This window comes from Pinus tabuliformis, chromosome 5_1 (genome assembly GCF_031772625.1).
Source record: "Pinus tabuliformis cultivar Carrire ecotype Pingquan chromosome 5_1, CPIR1, whole genome shotgun sequence".
Lineage (NCBI taxonomy): Eukaryota > Viridiplantae > Streptophyta > Pinopsida > Pinales > Pinaceae > Pinus > Pinus tabuliformis.
The window spans coordinates 466,640,846-466,663,981 of NC_142305.1; the positions used below are offsets into that span (position 1 = coordinate 466,640,846).

The 23,136-nt window shown below is 37.3% G+C and overlaps 1 long non-coding RNA gene across 1 annotated transcript; it reads left to right on the forward strand.

Moving 5' to 3' along the window:
• The first annotated feature begins 1,995 nt into the window (after positions 1–1,995).
• On the forward strand, positions 1,996–22,926 carry LOC149165520 (uncharacterized). The gene is made up of 4 exons (XR_016260336.1): positions 1,996–2,141; positions 6,202–6,304; positions 22,331–22,491; positions 22,612–22,926. It is a non-coding gene; the product is annotated as an uncharacterized LOC149165520 (long non-coding RNA).
• The last annotated feature ends 210 nt before the right edge of the window (positions 22,927–23,136 follow it).

Sequence of the window (23,136 nt, forward strand, 5' to 3'; positions counted from 1 at the left end):
TTTGATTGAAGATCTGTGTGCCTCAACATTAATGACCAGTGGTTGGGTTCCTTACATAAATACACTATTGCTATTGAGCTGTCATTACGATGTCTGATAGAGCTTATATATATTGTCAAGTTAGTATTTTAGTGAAGCCAGGGTTGTATATGAAGCCAGGGTTGTCAACTTGTTCTTCAAGTGGTTTCCCAAATCATTACAAAATCTGTTCAGCGTAGTCTTTAGCCCTTTTACAACCAGCCAATAGTGGTCTTTTTTGTTTGTTCATTCCAGCCTGTCCACCTAATTCACCTCACACAAATCTGAATCATGATCTTACCAGCTCCCTGGATTAATGCCAAGACTTTCCATTTTGTTGGCAGTTCGCACATATAGCCAAGCTGCTGTTAACAGTTCTTATGTAATGACATGTTGCTCTGGAATTTATAATTATAGAAACCAATTCCCCCAAAGTATGGAGAATTCTGTCGGACTATTTTATAGTGATGGAAACGATTTTAGTATTTTAGTGAAGCCAGGGTTGTATATGAAGCCAGGGTTGTCAACTTGTTCTTCAAGTGGTTTCCCAAATCATTACAAAATCTGTTCAGCGTAGTCTTTAGCCCTTTTACAACCAGCCAATAGTGGTCTTTTTTGTTTGTTCATTCCAGTCTGTCCACCTGATTCACCTCACACAAATCCGAATCATGATCTTACCAGCTCCCTGGATTAATGCCAAGACTTTCCATTTTGTTGGCAGTTCTCACATATAGCCAAGCTGCTGTTAACAGTTCTTATGTAATGACATGTTGCTCTGGAATTTATAATTATAGAAACCAATTTCCCCAAAGTATGGAGAATTCTGTCGGACTATTTTATAGTGATGGAAACGATTTACAAATGTTGAACCGTATGCAGAACTCTGCCCTTTGCGCATATGGGGTATAATCTGGAAACACAAAAAGAACTTGGAAGCAAGTCATATATAGATTCAGGGCACTCTTGCAACAGCAATTTTCATTCACAAGCAAGAAGTTAAATCTAGTCATATGTGCAAGTACATTACGATGTCTGATAGAGTTTATATATATTGTCAAGTTAGTATTTTAGTGAAGCCAGGGTTGTATATGAAGCCAGGGTTGTCAACTTGTTCTTCAAGTGGTTTCCCAAATCATTACAAAATCTGTTCAGCGTAGTCTTTAGCCCTTTTACAACCAACCAATAGTGGTCTTTTTTGTTTGTTCATTCCAGCCTGTCCACCTGATTCACCTCACACAAATCTGAATCATGATCTTACCAGCTCCCTGGATTAATGCCAAGACTTTCCATTTTGTTGGCAGTTCTCACATATATCCAAGTTGCTGTTAACAGTTCTTATGTAATGACATGTTGCTCTGGAATTTATAATTATAGAAACCAATTTCCCCAAAGTATGGAGAATTCTGTCGGACTATTTTATAGTGATGGAAACGATTTACAAATGTTGAACCGTATGCAGAACTCTGCCCTTTGCGCATATGGGGTATAATTTGAAAACACAAAAAGAACTTGGAAGCAAGTCATATATAGATTCAGGGCACTCTTGCAACAGCAATTTTCATTCACAAGCAAGAAGTTAAATCTCGTCATATGTGCAAGTATATGTCTAATATGTTGTGAAAAATTTACTATTAGTTCATGCTTAACTCTGAACTTGGCCATAGAAATTTGATTTAGTAAGCAAGTCTTGTTACTGTTATAGCAATTAATCATTATCGTTCTTAAATGGTTCGTTTTAGCCCTTGTGGAAAGAACTCTGTTGCTCTGTTCTGTAAGAGGGCTAAACCTCTCTCGTGTTATATAGACAGGAAGTATGTATATACCACATTTGGCATGTTCCAGAACTCAATCTTGGGTTTAATGCATTAAAATATAATACAAACTAGGGAGAATAAGATGGTAATATGTCATTGCAACCGTCCATCGTCCTGGACCTGCATGAGGGCCGCGTAGTCGTGCGTTGCCTCTGATGTTTCAGCTGCCTGGAGGAAGTAATGGAGTCTTTTATAAAGCTTTTTCATGTGGCTTGTAATCCTGACAGAGATTCTGGTCACCGGTTTGGGGTTCACACCTGCTACAGAGGAGAAGGCGCTCCTCCAAAGCCACGCTACGACAGCAGCCGGGTAAGATTACAGACAGTTTCGTTTCTTTCTTGGTTTCTGGATTCGAATCATAAAACTGTAATTTCTTTCATTTCCTCTGTAAGTAATTGCTTTCATTTCCTCTGTAATTAGTGGTTGGTCAATGGCTCTGAAGAAAGAATGTTTGATTGAAGATCTGTGTGCCTCAACATTAATGACCAGTGGCTGGGTTCCTTGCATAAATACACTATTGCTATTGAGCTGTCATTACGATGTCTGATAGAGCTTATATATATTGTCAAGTTAGTATTTTAGTGAAGCCAGCGCTGTATATGAAGCCAGGGTTGTCAACTTGTTCTTCAAGTGGTTTCCCAAATCATTACAAAATCTGTTCAGCGTAGTCTTTAGCCCTTTTACAACCAGCCAATAGTGGTCTTTTTTGTTTGTTCATTCCAGCCTGTCCACCTGATGCACCTCACACAAATCTGAATCATGATCTTACCAGCTCCCTGGATTAATGCCAAGACTTTCCATTTTGTTGGCAGTTCTCACATATAGCCAAGCTGCTGTTAACAGTTCTTATGTAATGACATGTTGCTCTGGAATTTATAATTATAGAAACCAATTTCCCCAAAGCATTTCCTGTGAACAATTGATGGGCCACATTCGTAATCAATGAACCAAATATGAAATAATCAGAATGATGTTATTTGATGTTAGAACCTCAGTATCGGTTAATATAAACAACAAAAGTTATAGTTCCTTAGCCAGAGATATCTTCGAGTAGAGTTGGGTCCAACTGGTATTAGAATGAAATTGCTAAGGTTAGGGTTTCATTTTTTCTATTGGACTAGTTCCACTGTCTAAATTAATAAAATCAAAGAATACTTGTAGCCAAAGGCATTGGTTCATGACTAGCATCAAGCGATTCACATAGGTTCTATTATCAGTTTGGAGTCTGGACTACCCTCTTACATTTTTTATGTCAATCAAGTTATACCAGAGTTGGATACATCAACTTGTTCTCAATCGAACATTCTAGCTCAGACCATTTAGGACTAACTCTTTGCCATGCTCAAGTAAGACCTGGTAAGGTCTTTTTGGGACATGACTTAGCAGGCTGCAAGTCCTTGGTGATAATTGCTGGAAAAACTATAGGTCAGACCTGACAGAAGAGTCTAAGGAAGTCTGTGCTTTGTGATGCAGCTCCTCAAGTATTTCTCTTAAGGAACTTAAAAATGTGTGGTTGTAAATTTCTTCCCCTATCAGAAACAATGCCTGGGAGGTGTTTTCAGATCTCAAAACAATAACATACTTTTTATAAGCATGAAGGATACTAATGAAAATAATTGGCAATTAAATAAAGCCTATTTTCTGGAGTCTCATGATCCATTATTCCAAATATTTAAGCTATAGGTTATAGTTCAAGTGTTGAAATATGGTTGAGTTGATATTTCTGATTTCAAGAATGTGTTGGGTTCCTTGCATAAATACATTATTGCTATTGAGCTGTCATTACTATGTATGATAGAGCTTATATATATTGTCAAGTTAGTATTTTAGTGAAGCCATGGTTGTATCATTGATGTGCTACTAAGACCTGGTAAGGTCTTTTTGGGACATGACTTAGTAGGCTGGCCTTTTAGGACCAGAGCTCTACTAAGGGCTAAGCTTATATGATTGAAGCTCTACTTATATAAAACCTTTCAGGACCTGAAGTTCTACTTACATAGGACCTTTCAGGGCATTTCTTTTGGCAAAGGGAAGTTTATTTTTGGAAAGCTCAGGAAAGACCCTTTAACACCAACCTGGTATAATCCTTCTAAGACCAGAGCTCTGGTTAGATAAGACCTTTCGGGAGCTTTCTTTTTGCAAACGGAGTTTCAAGGAGACGAGGCACAGTGCAAGTCCTTGGTGATAATTGCTGGAAAAACTATAGGTCAGACCTGACACAAGAGTCTAAGGAAGTCTGTGCTTTGTGATGCAGCTCCTCAAGTATTTTTCTTAAGGAACTTAAAAATGTGTGGTTGTAAATTTCTTCCCCTATCAGAAACAATACCTGGGAGGTGTTTTCAGATCTCAAAACAATAACATACTTTTTATAAGCATGAAGGATACTAATGAAAATAATACTATGTCTGATAGAGCTTATATATATTGTCAAGTTAGTATTTTAGTGAAGCCAGGGTTGTATCATTGATGTGCTGCCATCGTTTCCAGTATGAATAACTACGAGTTGATATAACTGTAATTGCTTTACGCTATGGACAATAAAGAACTGAAACTTGTGTATGTATACCTGATATACACTATGCATTACAGCATGTAGGAGGAATGGTAGTATCTTATGTAGTTCCTTCAGACACCCATATAGAAGTCCGTCCTCCCATCAGATAAAATGTATAGACTTGACAATATCAATGTTTGTGTGATAGGAATATTCCCAGAAAAATTGTTGTAAGTTAATATACATGTAACCAATTCAAACAACCAAGAATGAGAATTGAAATTCTGTAAGTTAATATGGAGTGACCAATTCATACAGCCAAGCACATTTTAGGAGACAAAAAGAACATTATATTATCCATTCAATATAAGTAATAGTTACAAGCATCTCAAAAGAAATAACAAATAGACAACCCATTTTCCTTCCTACACAATTGCCAAACCATAATAATCAACCCAAAACATACATATTGTAGAAATATAGTTGCCTCTTAGTTGTATGTAGTTAATCCGAAATCAATATCCTCAACCATACTTTTACAACTTGCCAACTGGGATGCTAGGTCTCCAAGAACTGAAAGATCCATCCAAGGGTATTGAGACTCGAGAGAATGAAATTCCAGACAATGTCAATAGTGGTCTTTTTTGTTTGTTCATTCCAGCCTGTCCACCTGATTCACCTCACACAAATCTGAATCATGATCTTACCAGCTCCCTGGATTAATGCCAACACTTTCCATTTTGTTGGCAGTTCTCACATATAGCCAAGCTGCTGTTAACAGTTCTTATGTAATGACATGTTGCTCTATCTTGTGTATTTGCCTCTGTTTAGGAGAGTGGACTCTAAAGTTGTTACAACGAGATATTTTCTGGCATTCATGTAATACGCAGATAGTTGTGTATTGTTTGCAGGGCTTCAGATTTAACGATCTCTGCTTCTTTTTGATCTTCTTGTAATCATGTGTTGTTCTATCCATAAACAAAAATTTTTGTTCTTGCTCCTCAAAGTAAATTGCCAAAAGTTTTGTGTAATCACTTTAAATTATGAATGTAACATCAAAAGACATTGACAAATTTCTCTAAATTTCAGCATCTAACACATTCAGAGTTTTTTCATTTACATTTAATCATATAGTAACCAAGGCACTATTGACATGTCATATGAGGTATGCCTCTAATAACTAGATATTTTCCTGAAAGGAGATATATTAGTCTTCAGATTTTGTTATCATTTGTCTTCCCCTTATTCTTGTTTTGGTAATATTTACATGTTTCTAAGATTCAAGTCTCTGCACTTTGCAGAAGGAAAAATGTATTATGCTGTACTATGCACGTTATTGTTAAGAATTATTGGTGAAAATAAATTTTCATGGCATTAGTGGAGGAATCACTTGCCCTCTTAGGGGATTGAAGAGCTTTCTCCCTTCTGGAACAAGTATAAGCATGAAGATATCTTTGTGTGGACCACCTAAGGTACGGTGAGAATATGGCTTGCCTAATGAGCATGGAATTGCATATGAGGCTTGAGCCATGAGCTTTGCTAGCTCAAAATCAAAATCAAAATTCCTTTCAAATGGAAACAAATTCTGTTCCTTAGTAGTGTGTGTCCTAAGTCCTCAGGGGAGCAAGGGCAGCAAACGAACTTCTTTCTAAAGAACTAACAGCAGATGTGTCTAAGCAAGTTGAATTCTGCTATGTGATGAACTAGGATTTGGTGCCTATTGTATTGATGAAATTTTTCTGTTGAGGGTTACTTTTATTTCAGATCTTCTTTTCCCAGGTTTTTTATTACGCAAAATGTTTGTTCTTTTAAAGTAGAAATATCATTATACAGGCTTTGCTTTTAACTTTAATGAGTCAATATTTTCTTGGGCAGAATTTGGCAAAAGAAATTGTAAGATCGAGGCAAGCTATTAAGTGCCTTTATGAGAACAGGGCACAGCTGAATTCGATATCTACGCACCTTGGAGAAAGTGGTGGTAATTTTTTTTTACTACTTGTTCTCGGATCATCCTGCATGTAGTTTAATCTCTATTCTGTTATTGAATTTGCAGTTGTTTCTCCCTACCTTTATCTAACAATATCCATTTTTTACTATGTGTCAAGCAGTTGCAAGCTAAATATGATATTAACTAATTTGTAGTTGTTGTTCAACTTTCAGCGTTGAGGGACATTTCTGGACGTTCTCTGTATTGCTTCATCTCTGGTAACAACCTTAATCTCCTTTCCGAGTTTTTGCTTCATTTCTATTTCATCCATGGACCATGATAGAAAAGCATCTTCCATCAATTGTACATTAGCCGCTGAGCAACTATAGAGTCTTACTTGAAAGCAGAAAGTGTTTTTCATGTATTTAACATTATGTATATTATAGAAGTAAAAGACGAATCTTTTATCATATTGTTCAAGTTCCTTTGGAGACAATGCTTAATAATAAGTGGGTATTATGGTATACATTTTTATTTGCTGGGGCACCCACATTTTCCTAGGATTTTATAACATAAGAAAACCTTTAAATTCCTGCAAAACCTTCCTCTTGAGGATTAGATTGTGTGGATTATGTTGGGTTTTCTTCCCGCAAAGACTATTAATTTGCATAGCACTGTGCAGCTTATGTTGATTACTCACAGAGCAATGTTAAATACAGATACTTTGCCTTGGCCTACTTTGTTTTGTCACTGGGCAATTCAACTTTTAGCATTGAGGGACATGTCTGGGCGTTTCCTGTATTGCTTCATCTCCGGTAACAACCTTCATCTCCTTTCCGAGTTTTTGCTTCATTTCTATTTCATCCATGGACCATGATACAAAATCCTCTTCCATCAATTGTACATTAGCCACTGAGCAACTATAGAGTCTTATAAATTTCATTCAAAATTATTTCCCGATTGAAATGATTCAGTTATATATATGCTTTCTTGATAATTTAAACTTTATTCCTTTGTGTGGATTATGTTGGGTTTTCTTCCCGCAAAGACTATTAATTTGCATAGCACTGTGCAGCTTATGTTGGTTACTCACACAGTAATGTTAAATACAGATACTTTGCCTTTGCCTACTGTATTTTCTCACTGGGCCATTCAACTTTCAGCATTGAAGGACATTTTCTGGACGTTTTCTGTGTTTCTTCGTCTCCGGTAACAACCTTAATCTCCTTTCCGAATTTTTGCTTCATTTCTATTTCATCCATGGACCATGATAGAAAATCCTTTTCCATCAATTGTACATTGGCCACTGAGCAGCTACAGAGTCTTATAGATTTGATTCAAAATTATTTCCTAATTGAAATGATTTAGTTATATATATGCTTTCTTGATAATTTAAACTTTATTCCTTTCTGTTAAACTAATGCAAAGTGGTGCCATCGTGCCTGTCTTGTTTCTAGTGAAAAAACTCTCGAAAATCTTAGATACAAACTTCAATAGCTTAACTCATCCACAGAGACTATGTAATGCAGTCATATTAGCAAAATTTAGGGTCACTTTTCACTATGTGGAATCATTTGTGCTCCTCAATACTTCAGAATATAGGAATTTCTTGTCCTCAAGAGTGTTTGAACTTTGGGAAGCCTGGAAGCCCATGACTAAGTGTATTTACTGGGACTTTATTGGCAATAGGAGGGGATCAGATCTCACCTTCCATCCTATTTAGATTTTGGAGAATGCAATAACAATGCATTAGAACTCACAAGATTTTAGCCAAGGGAACTCAACAAGAAGGGTGTTTTTCTGTGGCATGGTTTTTGGGATACTGATCAAAGGACATGGACAGAGTTGAGAACCCTTGCCTATTCTAAGAGTTTGTTTTCTTCCAATAGAATGATTATCAGAGAATTACATGCTACTATTGATGTCGAGGATCTGTCCAAAATGATCTTTCTAGAAGGGAAATTGGAGAGATTACGGATGATCTCTCTTTTTTTTTAATTTGAAAAATACTTCTTATATTTACAAAAATAGATATGTCAAGAGAAAACAAAAAATAGAAAGGTACATAAAATGGTATTTACATTACAGAATATAAATGTACCTTTTTGGCAGACTCACACTTCAACATCACTGATTGTTTTTAGTGAAGATAAGTACTTGTCTGCTCCTAGTGCAGTCTCTGAAAGAATGGCCTATTGTAATATCTTGTCCCTCAAAAGCATATCTGTTATCTCCCTCCTGATTTACTGTGCAACCATCTTGACTCTCCTTGGATGAGCCATGCATATAATCTGATTTTGTTTTGGGAATTTGCTAAATTTGGGTCCATGGGAGTACAGGTAATTCCGATTTGGGGTTCTGTTAAATTTGGGTCCAATGGAGTATTCGAAATGTTTGAGAGTACACAAGCTTAAAGAATGTGTTTTTGTCGTCTAGGCATCAACCACGAGTGTGTGGAGGCACTGCTGGGTTGCAGGCAATGACTATAGACTTGTTTGATGAGCTAGGAGTTGCACCATGTTTCGAATCAACAGTGAACGATGTGTCGATATTATCTAATATTTGTTCATCTATTACACCTGTTAATGTGGGTGCCTACTATAATCAGACATTTTTAGAAGATATAAACAAGAGGCAATCTATTTTCTGCTTGTGCATGTAAAATATGTGAATTGACATCTTCAAGCACTCATTTCAGCTGGAGTTTGACAATTTGAACTCTCTATCCGGTCAATTTGAACAGAGTACTATTATGAACTCTCTATCCGGTCAATTTGAACAGAGTACTATTCTGTGTGCTTGAATGTCGAGAACAGAGTACTATTCTAATTGCTGCCGATTTTCTGTGAATGATATTTACTTCACATCATTATCACCGATAACAATGCATAAATCCCAATCTATTAGCGTAGTTGTAGTTGTGGAAAACCCATCCCAGCCGCATTTTAAAGTAGCGAGAAAAACCGGGTTACTTATATATTGTGTTTTATTTTGCATTCTCTTTTCAGTGGCTACACTATGCATATGGTTATTTTTTGCTTTTGCATGTAAAATATGTGAATTGACATCTTCAAGCACTCATTTCAGCTGGAGTTTGATAGCACATCATTGTTACATTGAATTCTATTCAATGGCTAGGCTATGCATATGGTTATTTTCTGCTATTGCATGTAAAACTTGTGAATTGACGTCTTCAAGCATGCATTTCAGCTGGAGGAGTTTGATAGCACATCACTGTTAGGTTGAATCAAATAGCATTAACAATTTCATGATTTCTGTTGGCACCTATTGGCACCATACTACCATCTCCAAGTCTGCTTCAATCAGGCTTTGTTAACTTTGTCAGTGATTTATCCTATGCTTGGTGTTTTGAACTATGCTCTCAGGTTATTCAATTAGGCTTTGTTAACTTTGTTAGTGGTTTATCCTATGCTTTCTGCCAAATTTGTGCAACATTAAATATAAATCTAGGCTTCAACTTGGTGTTTTGAACTATGCTCTCAGGTTATTCAATCAGGCTTTGTTAACTTTGTCAGTGGTTTATCCTATGCTTTCTGCCAAATTTGTGCAACATTAAATATAAATCTAGGCTTCAACTTGGCGTTTTGAACTATGCTCTCAGGTTATTCAATCAGGCTTTGTTAACTTTGTCAGTGGTTTATCCTATGCTTTCTGCCAAATTTGTGCAACATTAAATATAAATCTAGGCTTCAACTTGGTGTTTTGAACTATGCTCTCAGGTTATTCAATCAGGCTTTGATGTGCATATATATATATATATTTCCCATGTAACGAAGTACAACCTTATATTCTAGCTATACTCTCAATTACAGAGTATAAGTAGGGTAAAATGTTTTTAAAAGGCCCTCTGTTTTGGCCTGTAAGGGTAGAAAGATAGGTAAGAGTTCACCTTGCTGTCACATTATCGAGACATCAGCTTCCCTGACCAAAGGGGCTGCAGTCTGGGTCCAAGCACGCTATCACCACTTACTGCTGAACTCAACTCATTGTCTTCAGAACAAAAAAGCCCATGATTGTGAATAGTTAAAAATAATTAGTCCTCTGAGAGATCAGATGTAGTCATGGCTGATGAGACAGTTCCAACAGATGTGGAAATTATGGAAATTGTGGGTGTCAAGGAAACCATAATACTAACTGGGTTTTGTGGAAAAATCAGAGAAAAACTGGTGTTGCAACTGTCTGAATACGTATTGACGCTAAGAATGCAGGTACTAGGAAGTAGACAATGTGACAACAGCTGGAACTAATTCTTGCACCAGAAATGGATTCTCCTCTGCTGGGTCTGAAAATAACTGGGCTTTATCATTATGGTCATCATTCTGATTATTTTTTCAACTGCCCAGTTGATTTCTTCCATTGAATTCATCTTTTCCTTCTTTCATTTTGGGAATGGTGCATGAGGAAGTTGCAGCTTAAGCTTCTACATTAGCATTACAAGGACCTTCCTTTTGTTGGAAAGCTCACCATCACTTCCAAGATTCTGCAAGATGGTCACATGTATTATGCTTCTTGCTGGTTTCCAATCCAATCTCAATTTCTGAAGCTGGAGAAGATTTTAAGAGCATTCTTATAGGCTAAGTATGGAAGATAATGGGGTCTCTCTTCGCATCTCTGCATCATGCCAAAGCTAGAAGGTTGACAAGGGCTTATTGATATCGAAGATTCTGGCAACAATGTGGGTAGTAAGGAGTCTTGTTGGAGAGCCCCATTTGGAAAGCTTAACTCATCCACAGAGACTATGTAATGCAGTCATATCAGCAAAATTTAGGGTCACTTTTCACTATGTGGAATCATTTGTGCTCCTCAATACTTCAGAATATAGGAATTTCTTGTCCTCAAGAGTGTTTGAACTTTGGGAAGCCTGGAAGCCCATGACTAAGTGTATTTACTGGGACTTTATTGGCAATAGGAGGGGATCAGATCTCACCTTCCATCCTATTTAGATTTTGGAGAATTCAATAACAATGCATTAGAACTCACAAGATGGACAGAGTAGAGAACCCTTGCCTATTCTAAGAGTTTGTTTTCTTCCAATAGAATGATTATCAGAGAATTACATGCTACTATTGATGTCGAGGATCTGTCCAAAATGATCTTTCTAGAAGGGCAATTGGAGAGATTACAGATGATCTCTCTTTTTTTTAAATTTGAAAAATACTTCTTATATTTACAAAAATAGATATGTCAAGAGAAAACAAAAAATAGAAAGGTACATAAAATGGTATTTACATTACAGAATATAAATGTACCTTTTTGGCAGACTCACACTTCAACATCACTGATTGTTTTTAGTGAAGATAAGTACTTGTCTGCTCCTAGTGCAGTCTCTGAAAGAATGACCTGTTGTAATATCTTGTCCCTCAAAAGCATATCTGTTATCTCCCTCCTGATTTACTGTGCAACCATCTTGACTCTTCTTGGATGAGCCATGCATATAATCTGATTTTGTTTTGGGAATTTGCTAAATTTGGGTCCATGGCAGTACAGGTAATTCCGATTTGGGGTTCTGTTAAATTTGGGTCCAATGGAGTATTCGAAATGTTTGAGAGTACACAAACTTAAAGAATGTGTTTTTGTCGTCTAGGCATCAACCACGAGTGTGTGGAGGCACTGCTGGGTTGTAGGCAATGACTATAGACTTGTTTGATGAGCTAGGAGTTGCACCATGTTTCGAATCAACAGTGAACGATGTGTCAATATTATCTAATATTTGTTCATCTATTACACCTGTTAATGTGGGTGTCTACTATAATCAGACAGGCTTCAACTTGGTGTTTTGAACTATGCTATCAGGTTATTCAATCAGGCTTTGATGTGCATATATATATATTTCCCATGTAACGAAGTACAACCTTATATTCTAGCTATACTCTCAATTACAGAGTATAAGTAGGGTAAAATGTTTTCAAATATGAAGGTCTTACAACAAGGTAGCTGGAAGTTCTTGTAACGAGATCCAATCTTGTTAACTTTGGAAGTAATTTGACTCATAAAATGTATTTATATATTTTACTTCTGAAATCACTATTTAAGTTTGCAAAGTTATACATATTCTATTATTAGTGTGCAAAGTCATGCATATTCTATCTGTAAATTTGAATTGATAACTTTTGAATGATGCAACATATTTTTTTAACCATCAAATTATATTAAAAGATGATATTAAACTACTTGTTCTCAGATCATCTTGCATGTAGTTCAATCTCTGTTTTGTTATTGAATTTCTCCCTACCTTTATCTGACAATATCCATTTTTTACTATATGTGAACCAGTTGCAAACTAATTTGTAGTTGCTGTTCAACTTTCAGCGTTGAAGGACATTTCTGGACGTTCTCTGTATTGCTTCAACTCCGGTAACAACCTTAATCTCCTTTCTGAGTTTTTGCTTCATTTCTATTTCATCCATGGACCATGATAGAAAATCCTCTTCCATCAATTGTACATTAGCCACTCAACAACTATAGAGTCTTACTTGAAAGCAGAAAGTGTTTTTCATATATTTAACATTATGTATATTATAGAAGTAAAAGATCAGTCTTTTATCATATTGTTCAAGTTCCTTTGGAGACAATGCTTAATAGTAAGTGGGTATTATGGTAAACATTTTTATTTGCTCGGGCACCCACATTTGCCTAGGATTTTATAACATAAGAAAACCTTTAAATCCCTGCAAAACCTTCCTCGCGAGGATTAGATTGTGTGGATTATGTTGGGTTTTCTTCTCGCAAACACTATTAATTTGCATAGCACTGTGCAGCTTGTGTTGGTTACTCACACAACAATGTTAAATACAGATACTTTGCCTTGGCCTACACTGTTTTGTCACTGGGCAATCCAACTTTCAGCATTGAGGGACATTTCTGGGCGTTTTCTGTATTGCTTCATCTCCGGTAACCACCTTAATCTCCTTTCCGAGTTTTTGCTTCATTTCTATTTCATCCATGGGCCATGATACAAAATCCTCTTCCATCAATTGTACATTAGCCACTAAGCAACTAAAGAGTCTTATAAATTTCATTCAAAATTATTTTCCGATTGAAATGATTTAGTTATATATATGCTTTCTTGATAATTTAAAATTTATTCCTTTGTGTTAAACTAATGCAAAGTGGTGCCATCGTGGCTGTCTTGTTTTTAGTGAACAGACTCTAGAAAATCTTAGATACAAACTTCAATACCTTTGCTTATGTCTGTCTGAATTCTGGACTACTCATATCCCTGTATTGATATTATATTCCACTTGGCATTTTTTTTGTCATCCACACATTAAGAAAGCGGAAAACAAATACATGCATGTACATTTACATTTAGTATGCATGCGGAGATTGATTTAGGACTTTGCGTGTGCTCTCTGCTCTATGTTCAAACAGTTTCGCTTCTCTTTCCTTAGTAGCTAGGATTTTCACTGCAAAAAAGAAAGTAAACGATTGTTTATCATCTTAGATTGTATATTTAGGAATTGTTTATGTACATCATGCGATCAACCTTAAAGGCAAACTTCTTAAGAAAGATCAACTGTAAAATACATTTCAATAAACATAAAAATGCTTTGGAACCTAACGCACACCATTTAGAAGTCTAGGCTAGAGACGTGTTCCGGCGTCGTAAAGCCTGGTAACTATCACTTTCATTGTAGGTTGGGTGATTCCTCCTCTTTGAAATGAGAAGTGCCAGTACAGACTTGTGCTCCCACGTGCCGTCGAGTATATATTGGGAGACCACAGTAGGCTATATCCTTTATCCTTAGGAAGCCGTGTCTGCCGCCCTATCGATCGCAATGCACTGAACACAACATTCGGGAAGATTGACTGCCGTACCATAAAAAGTATTCTGCAGTTTTGCGATTGGTTTGGTAATCCCCCTGTCTAGATATCCAGAGTAGACACTTTCGTTCCTTTTCGGACTCCTTAAAAGAAAAGGACCATCTTAGCACTTGTCACTTCAGGATCGTTAAAAATCGAAGGCGACTAGAGTCATCTTTAGCTTTTTCTCGACTCTTAAAAAATGAAAAAGCAAATTGTGTCAAAGTGTCATAAAAATTATTTAAATCGGAATAACCTGGACCATCTGAGCACTTGTCACTTCAGGCTCGTTAAAAATCGAAGGCGACTAGAGTCATCTTTAGCTTTTTCTCGACTCTTAAAAAATGAAAAAGCAAATTGTGTCAAAGTGTCATAAAATTTATTTAAATCGGAATAACCTCACTGTTCCCTCGTTGGTCTTAGGGTAGGAAAATGGAGTCCACCAATCAAGGATTTCCCCATGGAGGAATCCTGCTCCCTTTTCCTCTAGGGGAGATGTTGGTGCACCTCATATGGCTACATTGACCCTTCCAGGGCTTGCAATTGGCCTGCCAATATGCTTTTTCGCGACCTCTGCAGTTCAAAACACCGTGATTCTTGAGCAATCAACTCAGCAACCAGATGATACTAGAGTTGCCCAAATCGAAGGCGACTAAAATCGTCTTTAGCTTTTTCTCGTCTCTTAAAAATTGAATAAGCAAGTTGTGTCAAAGTGTCATACAATTTATTCAAATCGGAATAACATCAATGCTCCCTCGTTGGTCTCAATTTAACAAAATGGAGTCCACCAATCAAGGATTTTCCCTTGGGGGAATCCTACTCCCTTTTCCTCTAGGGGAGATGTTGGTGTACCTCATATGGCTACATTGTCCCTTCCAGGGCTTACACTTCGCCTGTTGGTATGGCTTTTCTCGACCTCTGTCATTCAAAACACCATGATTCTTGGGCAATCAAATCAGCAACCAGATGATACTAGAGTTACCCCAAACCTTCTATTTCATTTGTTTCTCCCTCTCCTTCCTCTGCGCTTCGTGGAAGTATGCTTAAAAAAAAATGAACGTATACAAGTTGTTGTAATAAATATTTTTCTTCATTATGTTTACAAGCTTAGATGCCCACTCATTTAGAAAAAAACTGAACATGCTTCTTTCAACATTTTTGTGTTTTGTTTTGTACCAGAAAATGACATCAAACCTCACTGAAAATGCAATTTCCTCAATGTTATCTGGATCAACTCATATTCAACCATACCTACAAATTGCTGAACTTGAGCCAATACAATCAATGCAAAATTCAACTCCACGATATCATACTGCAATTTCAAACGGAACACATAAGAAACACATCATGCTTCCAAAAGATTTCAATGATCTCGTAGCAACAGGCTTGCTACAAAAGGGTTCTATTATAAATGTTAAAAGTTGGACTACCTCAGCTATTGGTCCTTCAACGTAAGTTTGTTATAAATTTCTTATTTCAAATTTAACATTTTTTACTTATAACACAACCGCTTCTAACAGTTATTCCTTTGACTCTCATTTGTCGTGTAGGTCTATAAAGCTAGTAGACTTTGAAATATCTGCTTCATATGCACCCTTAATTGGCAATCCAAAAATTATGAGTGTCCCCATCACATCTGATGAAAACTCTCCATCCTCATCGGATCCACATCCTCCATCAAAAAGGCACTGCCCTCTTCCAACTACTCCAACCCCGTCCGTTCAACCGGTTCAAATTCCCATCAAATCGTTAAACCCTTACCACTCAAACTGGTGCATAAAAGGATACGTCCAAAGGAAAACATCTCTTCGACAGTTTCAGAATCAATATGGACCCGGTAAAGTGTTTGGTTTTGACCTGTTCGATACAGAGGGTGGAGAAATACATATTACATGTTTCAACAATGTCGCAGATTATTTTTTCGACAAAATCCAAAATGGAAATGTCTACATTGTTTCTAAAGGGAATGTGAAAATGGCTAATAAGCAAAACAACCACTTGAACAATGACTGGGAAATTTTGTTGAATGCAACATCTACCATAGAACATGTTGTCAGTGAAAAAAAACATAATCCAACAGTGCGATTCAGTATAAAATCAATTGATGATATCAGAACAACAAATGTCAACTCCATTGTTGATATTCTTCGTGTTGTCACAAACATTTCCCGTGTATGCACTATACGTAGAAAAGATGGCTCTGAAGTCAATAAACAAACAGTACAGCTTCGAGACATGTCAGGGTATAGCATAGATACAATCTTTTGGGGAGATAATTTTAATGCCGTTTCACAGGAAATCTCCTCCCTATGTGCTACAGGAAATAACCCCATCATTGCAATCAAATCTGCACGTGTTGGGGAATTTAATGGAAACAATATCGGCACTACAACGAGATCCATTGTTCTTGTAGATCCTGACATTGAAGAGGCCCATGCGCTAAAGTCGTGGTTTAAAAAAGAAGGCTCGACTGCTGCTTCTACATCTTTGACAACAAGCTCTCCTTTTTGCCACCAACAAAAAAAAATAACAATTGCTGACATTTACAGTATGGATTCCTTAGAGAAACCAACATTTTTCCAATTAAAGGGCACAATAACAAAAATTGGTATGGATAGTTTTTACTACATTTCTTGCCCCTCGATTGTTGGTGGGAAAAGATGCATGAAAAAACTTATTCCACAAAATACAGGGGTGTGGTTCTGTCCAAAATGCAACACTGAAGTAAGCGACTGTGATTACAGATACTTATTGAAAATCGACATACAAGATCACACTGGTGAATTGGCTTCAACTGTTGCTTTCGAAGACGCGGGCTCTACAATTCTTGGAAATAATGCCAAAGACTTCTATCTTTTATCTTCAGATCCAGAACTAATCAAGGAAATTGTCTCTAGAGCTCTATGGACAGATCATATCTTCACACTATCAGTGAAGACAGAAACTTTTAAAGAAGTCCCACGATTGAAATGCGTTATCATAAAAGAAGAAAAACTGCATTTCACGACAGAATGCAAAAAAATCCTTCGAGAAATTCAGAGCATCTCGACATTGTAGATAAATATTGCAGAATGTGTTCCTTGCTTTTTGGCAATTCCTATTGTCCAATTTTATAAATACAACTTTACAAGATATATTGTTGCATGTCTTCTTATGAAATTTTCTTATATACCATTGAAATAAATATTTGTTCTCCATTGTATCTAGCATTATGTTAGTAGACAAAATCACATTTTTTTTCCTTTTATCAGCTTTACACATGAAACTACCTACATGTATGTAGAAAAAATACTAATACGTTCTTTCAAAAACATTTCTCAAATAAAAAAATTCACATGGCACTGTTCAGAACTTAGATTTTTTTCCCCTTCTTTCAATTTCGCTTGCATTTTTTACCGTTCTTTTGCTTTCATACAATAACATGGTTGTTGTCTCCAAATAACATTCTTCTTTTCCTCTCCCTTGCTTATAGGTACCATAAATTTTGCGAATGGCTTCTTCTTCTAATAATGAACGTGCTTGAAGATACTATGTAACAAATAAAGAACGAATAAATGCATGGCGCCGTGAGCTTTACCAAGCAAAAAAAAACATCATAGAATGTCAAAAACACAAAAAACAAAAGGGTGACCAACCTTCCTCGTCTGAAATGGCCCACCCTGAAAACAATCCTCCCTTGCAATTATCAGACTCTTTATCTTCTCAGCAAACCTCTCAAACAAATACATCCATGCCTCATTGCCCTAACCCCTCCTTTGCACATGCTTTCAGCAATGTTTATATTGATCAAGCACATCGAGATTTCCGTTCAAAGCTTGATAAACTTCCACCTAAATGCCCATGCTCCATTTGTCTTGAATCATATCCTGGAATACATATCCGCAATTCCAACCACATGTATTGCTGCTCCAGATGCGCCTCTGAAACAAAGGGTCATCGCTTCTCATTATCAAACAACATGGACCCTGGCCCTCAACCAGCTGCCCTTACGTCTCTTTCACAAATAGAAGAAATGCTCATTGCTAGGGTTAATCCTATACTGCAAGTAACACATGCACGTGGTGGCCAGTATAAATACAGTGGCCACACAATTTGTTTTCCTCAAGACATAACAAAAATCGCAAACATGTTGCCACGACGTGTTGAGCACTTGGACATCCTAATTGTCACGCGTCATAGTAATGACCATAAGGCTTATGATTTCATTGTCAGTAGACATCGCGTTCTCGCTGCATTAGAATACAAATTGGCTAATGACCCATACTATAAGAATGTTCGTATTGATTCCAACGCACTAGCGTCCTTACCAGCAATCCCCACCGATGTCTCCTCCTCCCTTCACCATTCCAATACTACAGAAACCACTGTTCGCCTTCCACTTGAACCACCCCATGAGCTCACCGAAGATTTCACAGACCCGTCCGCTGGCCAAACATCATCGTTCGTACCCATCATACCCAATACAAATACAGAAATCCAAGAAATCCACCATTATTTGCATGCTTACAACCACCAATCTGATACTACAATTGAGTGGCCAACAATTGGTTTATCGCCAGTCAATGAATACAACACAGAAGGTCTACTCTCTATGGCTTTCCCTGCCCTTTTCCCGACAGGCGCTGCAATGCCAAATCAGCCAAGAATGAAAGCTGTGCAGTTACATGAATATGCACTTCATCTCATACGTTACTACGATAACAGATTTGGAAGCCACCCACGCTTTCGTTATTACATATATAATCTCATGATGCGGCATCGCAGTCAAGCAACAACGTCGATTTTTGTGAAAAAAAACATCACAGATAACTTTCCAATATCTATTCAAGATCTGAACATTCGATTAGAACAATTTCCAGATGAGCAATTTGCAAAGCAAGTCATGCGATTCGGTAGCTGTTTACGTGGAACAAGGTCATTTTGGCACAAAGCTAAAAATGAACTAATGGACATGATATCTCAACTCGGTTGCCCGACGTTCTTCTTCACATTAAGTGCAGCTGATACAAAATGGCCTGATCTTCATGCAGTCATGCCCGGATGTCTTCCTACTGATATTGGAAAACAACAAAAGTGGAGAAATGATAACATTATCTCTAACCCACATTTAACATCACTATATATGCACCATAGATTCACAGCATTTCGTGAGATTATCTTGGAGAAACACTTGAATACAAAAGATTACTGGTACAGGTACGCATTCTACCACATTTTTTTTCCTCCAAGAACTCTAAACAACATTCCTCATCTATTGCAAAATTATCTTACAAAAACGCATACTTGTTAGGTATGAATGGCAACATAGGGGATCTGCGCACATCCATGGTTTCCTTTGGATAGAAAATGCACCTGATATGGAGAATCTCAACTGGGAAGACACAGAAGCAGTCGATATTGCAAGGCAGTTCTTCGACAAATATATTTCTGCTTGGAACCCTCGTGCTCCTTCGAATTCAAACCAACCAAATGCTTGGACAAATCCCGAACACCCTTGCCTGTTGTCCACACCGCAAATCTTCAGAACCAATCCTTTCAGTGACTATGAACAGCTCGTCAATTGTGTTGAATGTCACACAAAATGCTCAGAAAGCACGTGCCTAAGAAAAAATGGATCCTCACTCCAATGTCGTTATAAAGCACCGTGGGAATTACATCCAAAATCGGCCTTATTCATTGATTCCAATGGCCAAAAAACATACACCCCTGCTCGGAACGACGATCGACTCAATAGCCATAACCCTACCATCCTATCTATTTGGCGTGCAAATGTTGACTGCCAACCAGTACTCTCCATACACGCTGTACAAAAATATATCGCCAAATATGCATCCAAAGCAGAAAAAAAATCTGAAAGCTTCCACGACATGCTACGTAGAATTGTCCTGGCTTCACCCATTTCTGACCCAGCAACATCCGCATTTTGAAAATTTCTTGTAGAAACCCTTGTTGATCGTGACATTGGAGCACAAGAAACCTGCCATATGCTGCAAAAATTACCTTTAACATTATGTAGTCGGCCATTCATTTCTTTAAATGTAAACCAAAAAATTCTTATGCGCCTTCCACAAATGGATACCACCTCCACTACATCCCCGCACTTCATAGATACATATATCCAGCGCCCTTCTACCCTAGAGTCCACATCACTAATAGAGTTGGCAAGATCCTGGTCATATGATCCTCGTCGCAGAACAAACAAATGGAAACAAAGGCCTACAAAAGCAATTGTTCGGGTCATACCACGTTACTCCTCCATACCATCCACAACAGAACCTTGCTACGCTGACTTTTGCAGGGTTGAACTTATGCTATACAAACCTTTTCGCCGTATTGTACAAGATATAGGAGATTCTGCTGTAGAATTCATCGCAAATTGGCAAACATTTCGCCCATTCTACAATCCTTGGCATCAACTCCGCACACTATCTGATATTGAATCTGTCACAAATGATACCTCAACTATGAATGAAGCCAATCCAACAGACACCATGGAAATAAATGAATGGGAATTACTTTCCCAATTACACCCTACAAATGAGCTTCTCATAAACGACCTTGACATGCTTGGTCTTCGTGGCTTTGATGACACCCATAACTGGAATCATACCACTATCCCATTGGATCTACAAAATAATGCAATACAATTCATTGAGAATAGCCGCTCCATCCACCGCATTCTTCAAACACATCAACATACCCTGTCGACCCTTACTACATTATCTCCAATGCAAAGAAAAGCTCTAAATATTATTTTTAATCATTTTGCTAGGAAGGATTATTTACCAGCTCTCAGAATGATAATACAAGGCACTGCTGGTACGGGAAAATCCCTCGTTATTAATTGCATCAAAGATATGCTCATAGGCCTTGCAAGCCTGGGACCTTCACCGATCATGCTACTCACCCCTACAGGGGTTGCTGCCTTCAACATACAAGCATCGACAATCCATTCTGCTTTGCACCTTCCTATAAAGGATCTTATGCCGTTAGAAGGTAGTGCTCTTGCAAAATTCCAAGAAGAACTCAGGCATATAAGATACATACTAATCGATGAAATGAGCTTCATTGGGCCAAAGCTTCTCAACCATATTGATGAACGTCTTCGCGAGGTATTTCCCCACCAAAGAAACACTCCTTTCGGTGGTTGTTCCATAATATTGGTTGGTGATCTCGGTCAGCTACCACCCGTCAAAGACATACCTCTATATGCAGGGACGAGCCACGGAAGCGCACTGTGGAACACCTTCAACACAGTCATCACATTAGACACAATATTTCGTCAACAAGGCGACAACATCGCCCAGGTTACTTTCAGGAACATTCTCCAGAACATTAGAGATGCAAATCCAACAATCGACGACTACAACGTACTCATGTCGCGCACAGATTCCTTTTTATCAGAAGAAGAAATATGTTCATTCCATGATTCCATGCATCTATTTCCAACAAATGCTCAAACAACGGTCCATAATAAGCAAATTATGAAATCTCTAAACACTCCTATTGCATGACCCATTGCTGAAGATGACAACACATATTCCAGTCTTTCCTCTAAAGATGAGCAACTTGAGCGAATTGTATTGCTATGCAATGTTATGTTGACTTCCAACCTTTGGGTTTCAACCGGTCTTGTTAATGGTTCCCTTGGAAAAATTGTAACCATCTTTTACAAAGAATCAACTGCACCACCACAAATTCCAACATTTGTTGTCGTCGATTTCCCCAAGTACATTGGGCCTCCTTGGGATGAAAGAAACCCCACTCACTTGCCTATTCCAGCAGTAAAAAGAAATGGTCGTGCACAAATTCCACTGAAGATGGCTTGGGCTTTAACCATACATAAATCTCAAGGTATGACCCTTCCAAAAGCAACAATTGACATTGGAAAAACAAAACATCAAGGTCTCACATTCACAGCTATTTCAAGAGTGCCTTCTCTACAAGATCTCTGGATTAACCCCGCATTCAGTTTCGATCGTTACAGTAAAATGAAGGACAACAAAAACATTGCTCGCAGAAAACACGCAGAAGAAATTCTTCATTCAATGCCGCCTCCAGATAATCTGCTCCAACCCGTACTTTGACATCACCAAAAGGTTTCCTCCATTTATTTAACTCATTCTATTTCATAACATACTTTTCATATCTTTCAACAACAACAAACTTTAATCAATATTAGTAAAAAAGCAAATACTAGAATGTCTTTATATTGTCTGTACATCTCATTCTAACCTTTTCTTTCTTTTGCAGCAGGCCACATGGGCTCAGAAATAACATACCTGCACAACTACATGTAGATTGGCAAGCAAAAAAACTGCATCTCCAGCTGTGCATTGACCTCCAATGGTGTTCAATATGCCGTTATTCACCATGCATCTTCCACTAACAATATATGGATCCCCATAGCAAAGGTAACTTCATTACCATTCATTCCAGATTCATTTTAACACAACTCACCTGCAGAGTATTACTAATAAATTTCTGCAACTGATTTACATATTACTAATTCTAACAGAATATAAATTTTGCAGGTCCATTGCTGCTTCGCTGCCTCCACCATGTTTTCGTACAACTTCAAATATGGAATGACAAGCACAATGTTCTTTAGACTATTATATTCCTTCTCGAACCTCTTTTGTTACAATTCACTGTTTGTATTTTCCATGTCAAACTTGAAAAAGGATGTTTCAAGATCAAATACCGTTTTCATTGTTTGTTTCCTCACAACTTTTTGTGTTTTCCATTTCAATCTTTAAAAAGGATGTTACAACACACTTTGTATTTTCCATTTCAAACTTTAAAAAGGATGTTACAATACACTATTTGTATTTTCCATTTCACGCTTAAAAAAGGATGTTTCAACATCAAATACCATTTTGATAGTTCATGTCCTCACAACTATTTGTGTTTCCCGTTTCAAACTTAAAAAGGGATGTTTTGAGATCAATGCCATTTTGATAGTTTATGTCCTCACAACCATTTCATTGTCAATGGGTTTTAACATATTTTGTTTACAAAATCAATTGACTTTAGTGATTATAATTCATGTTTTCAAT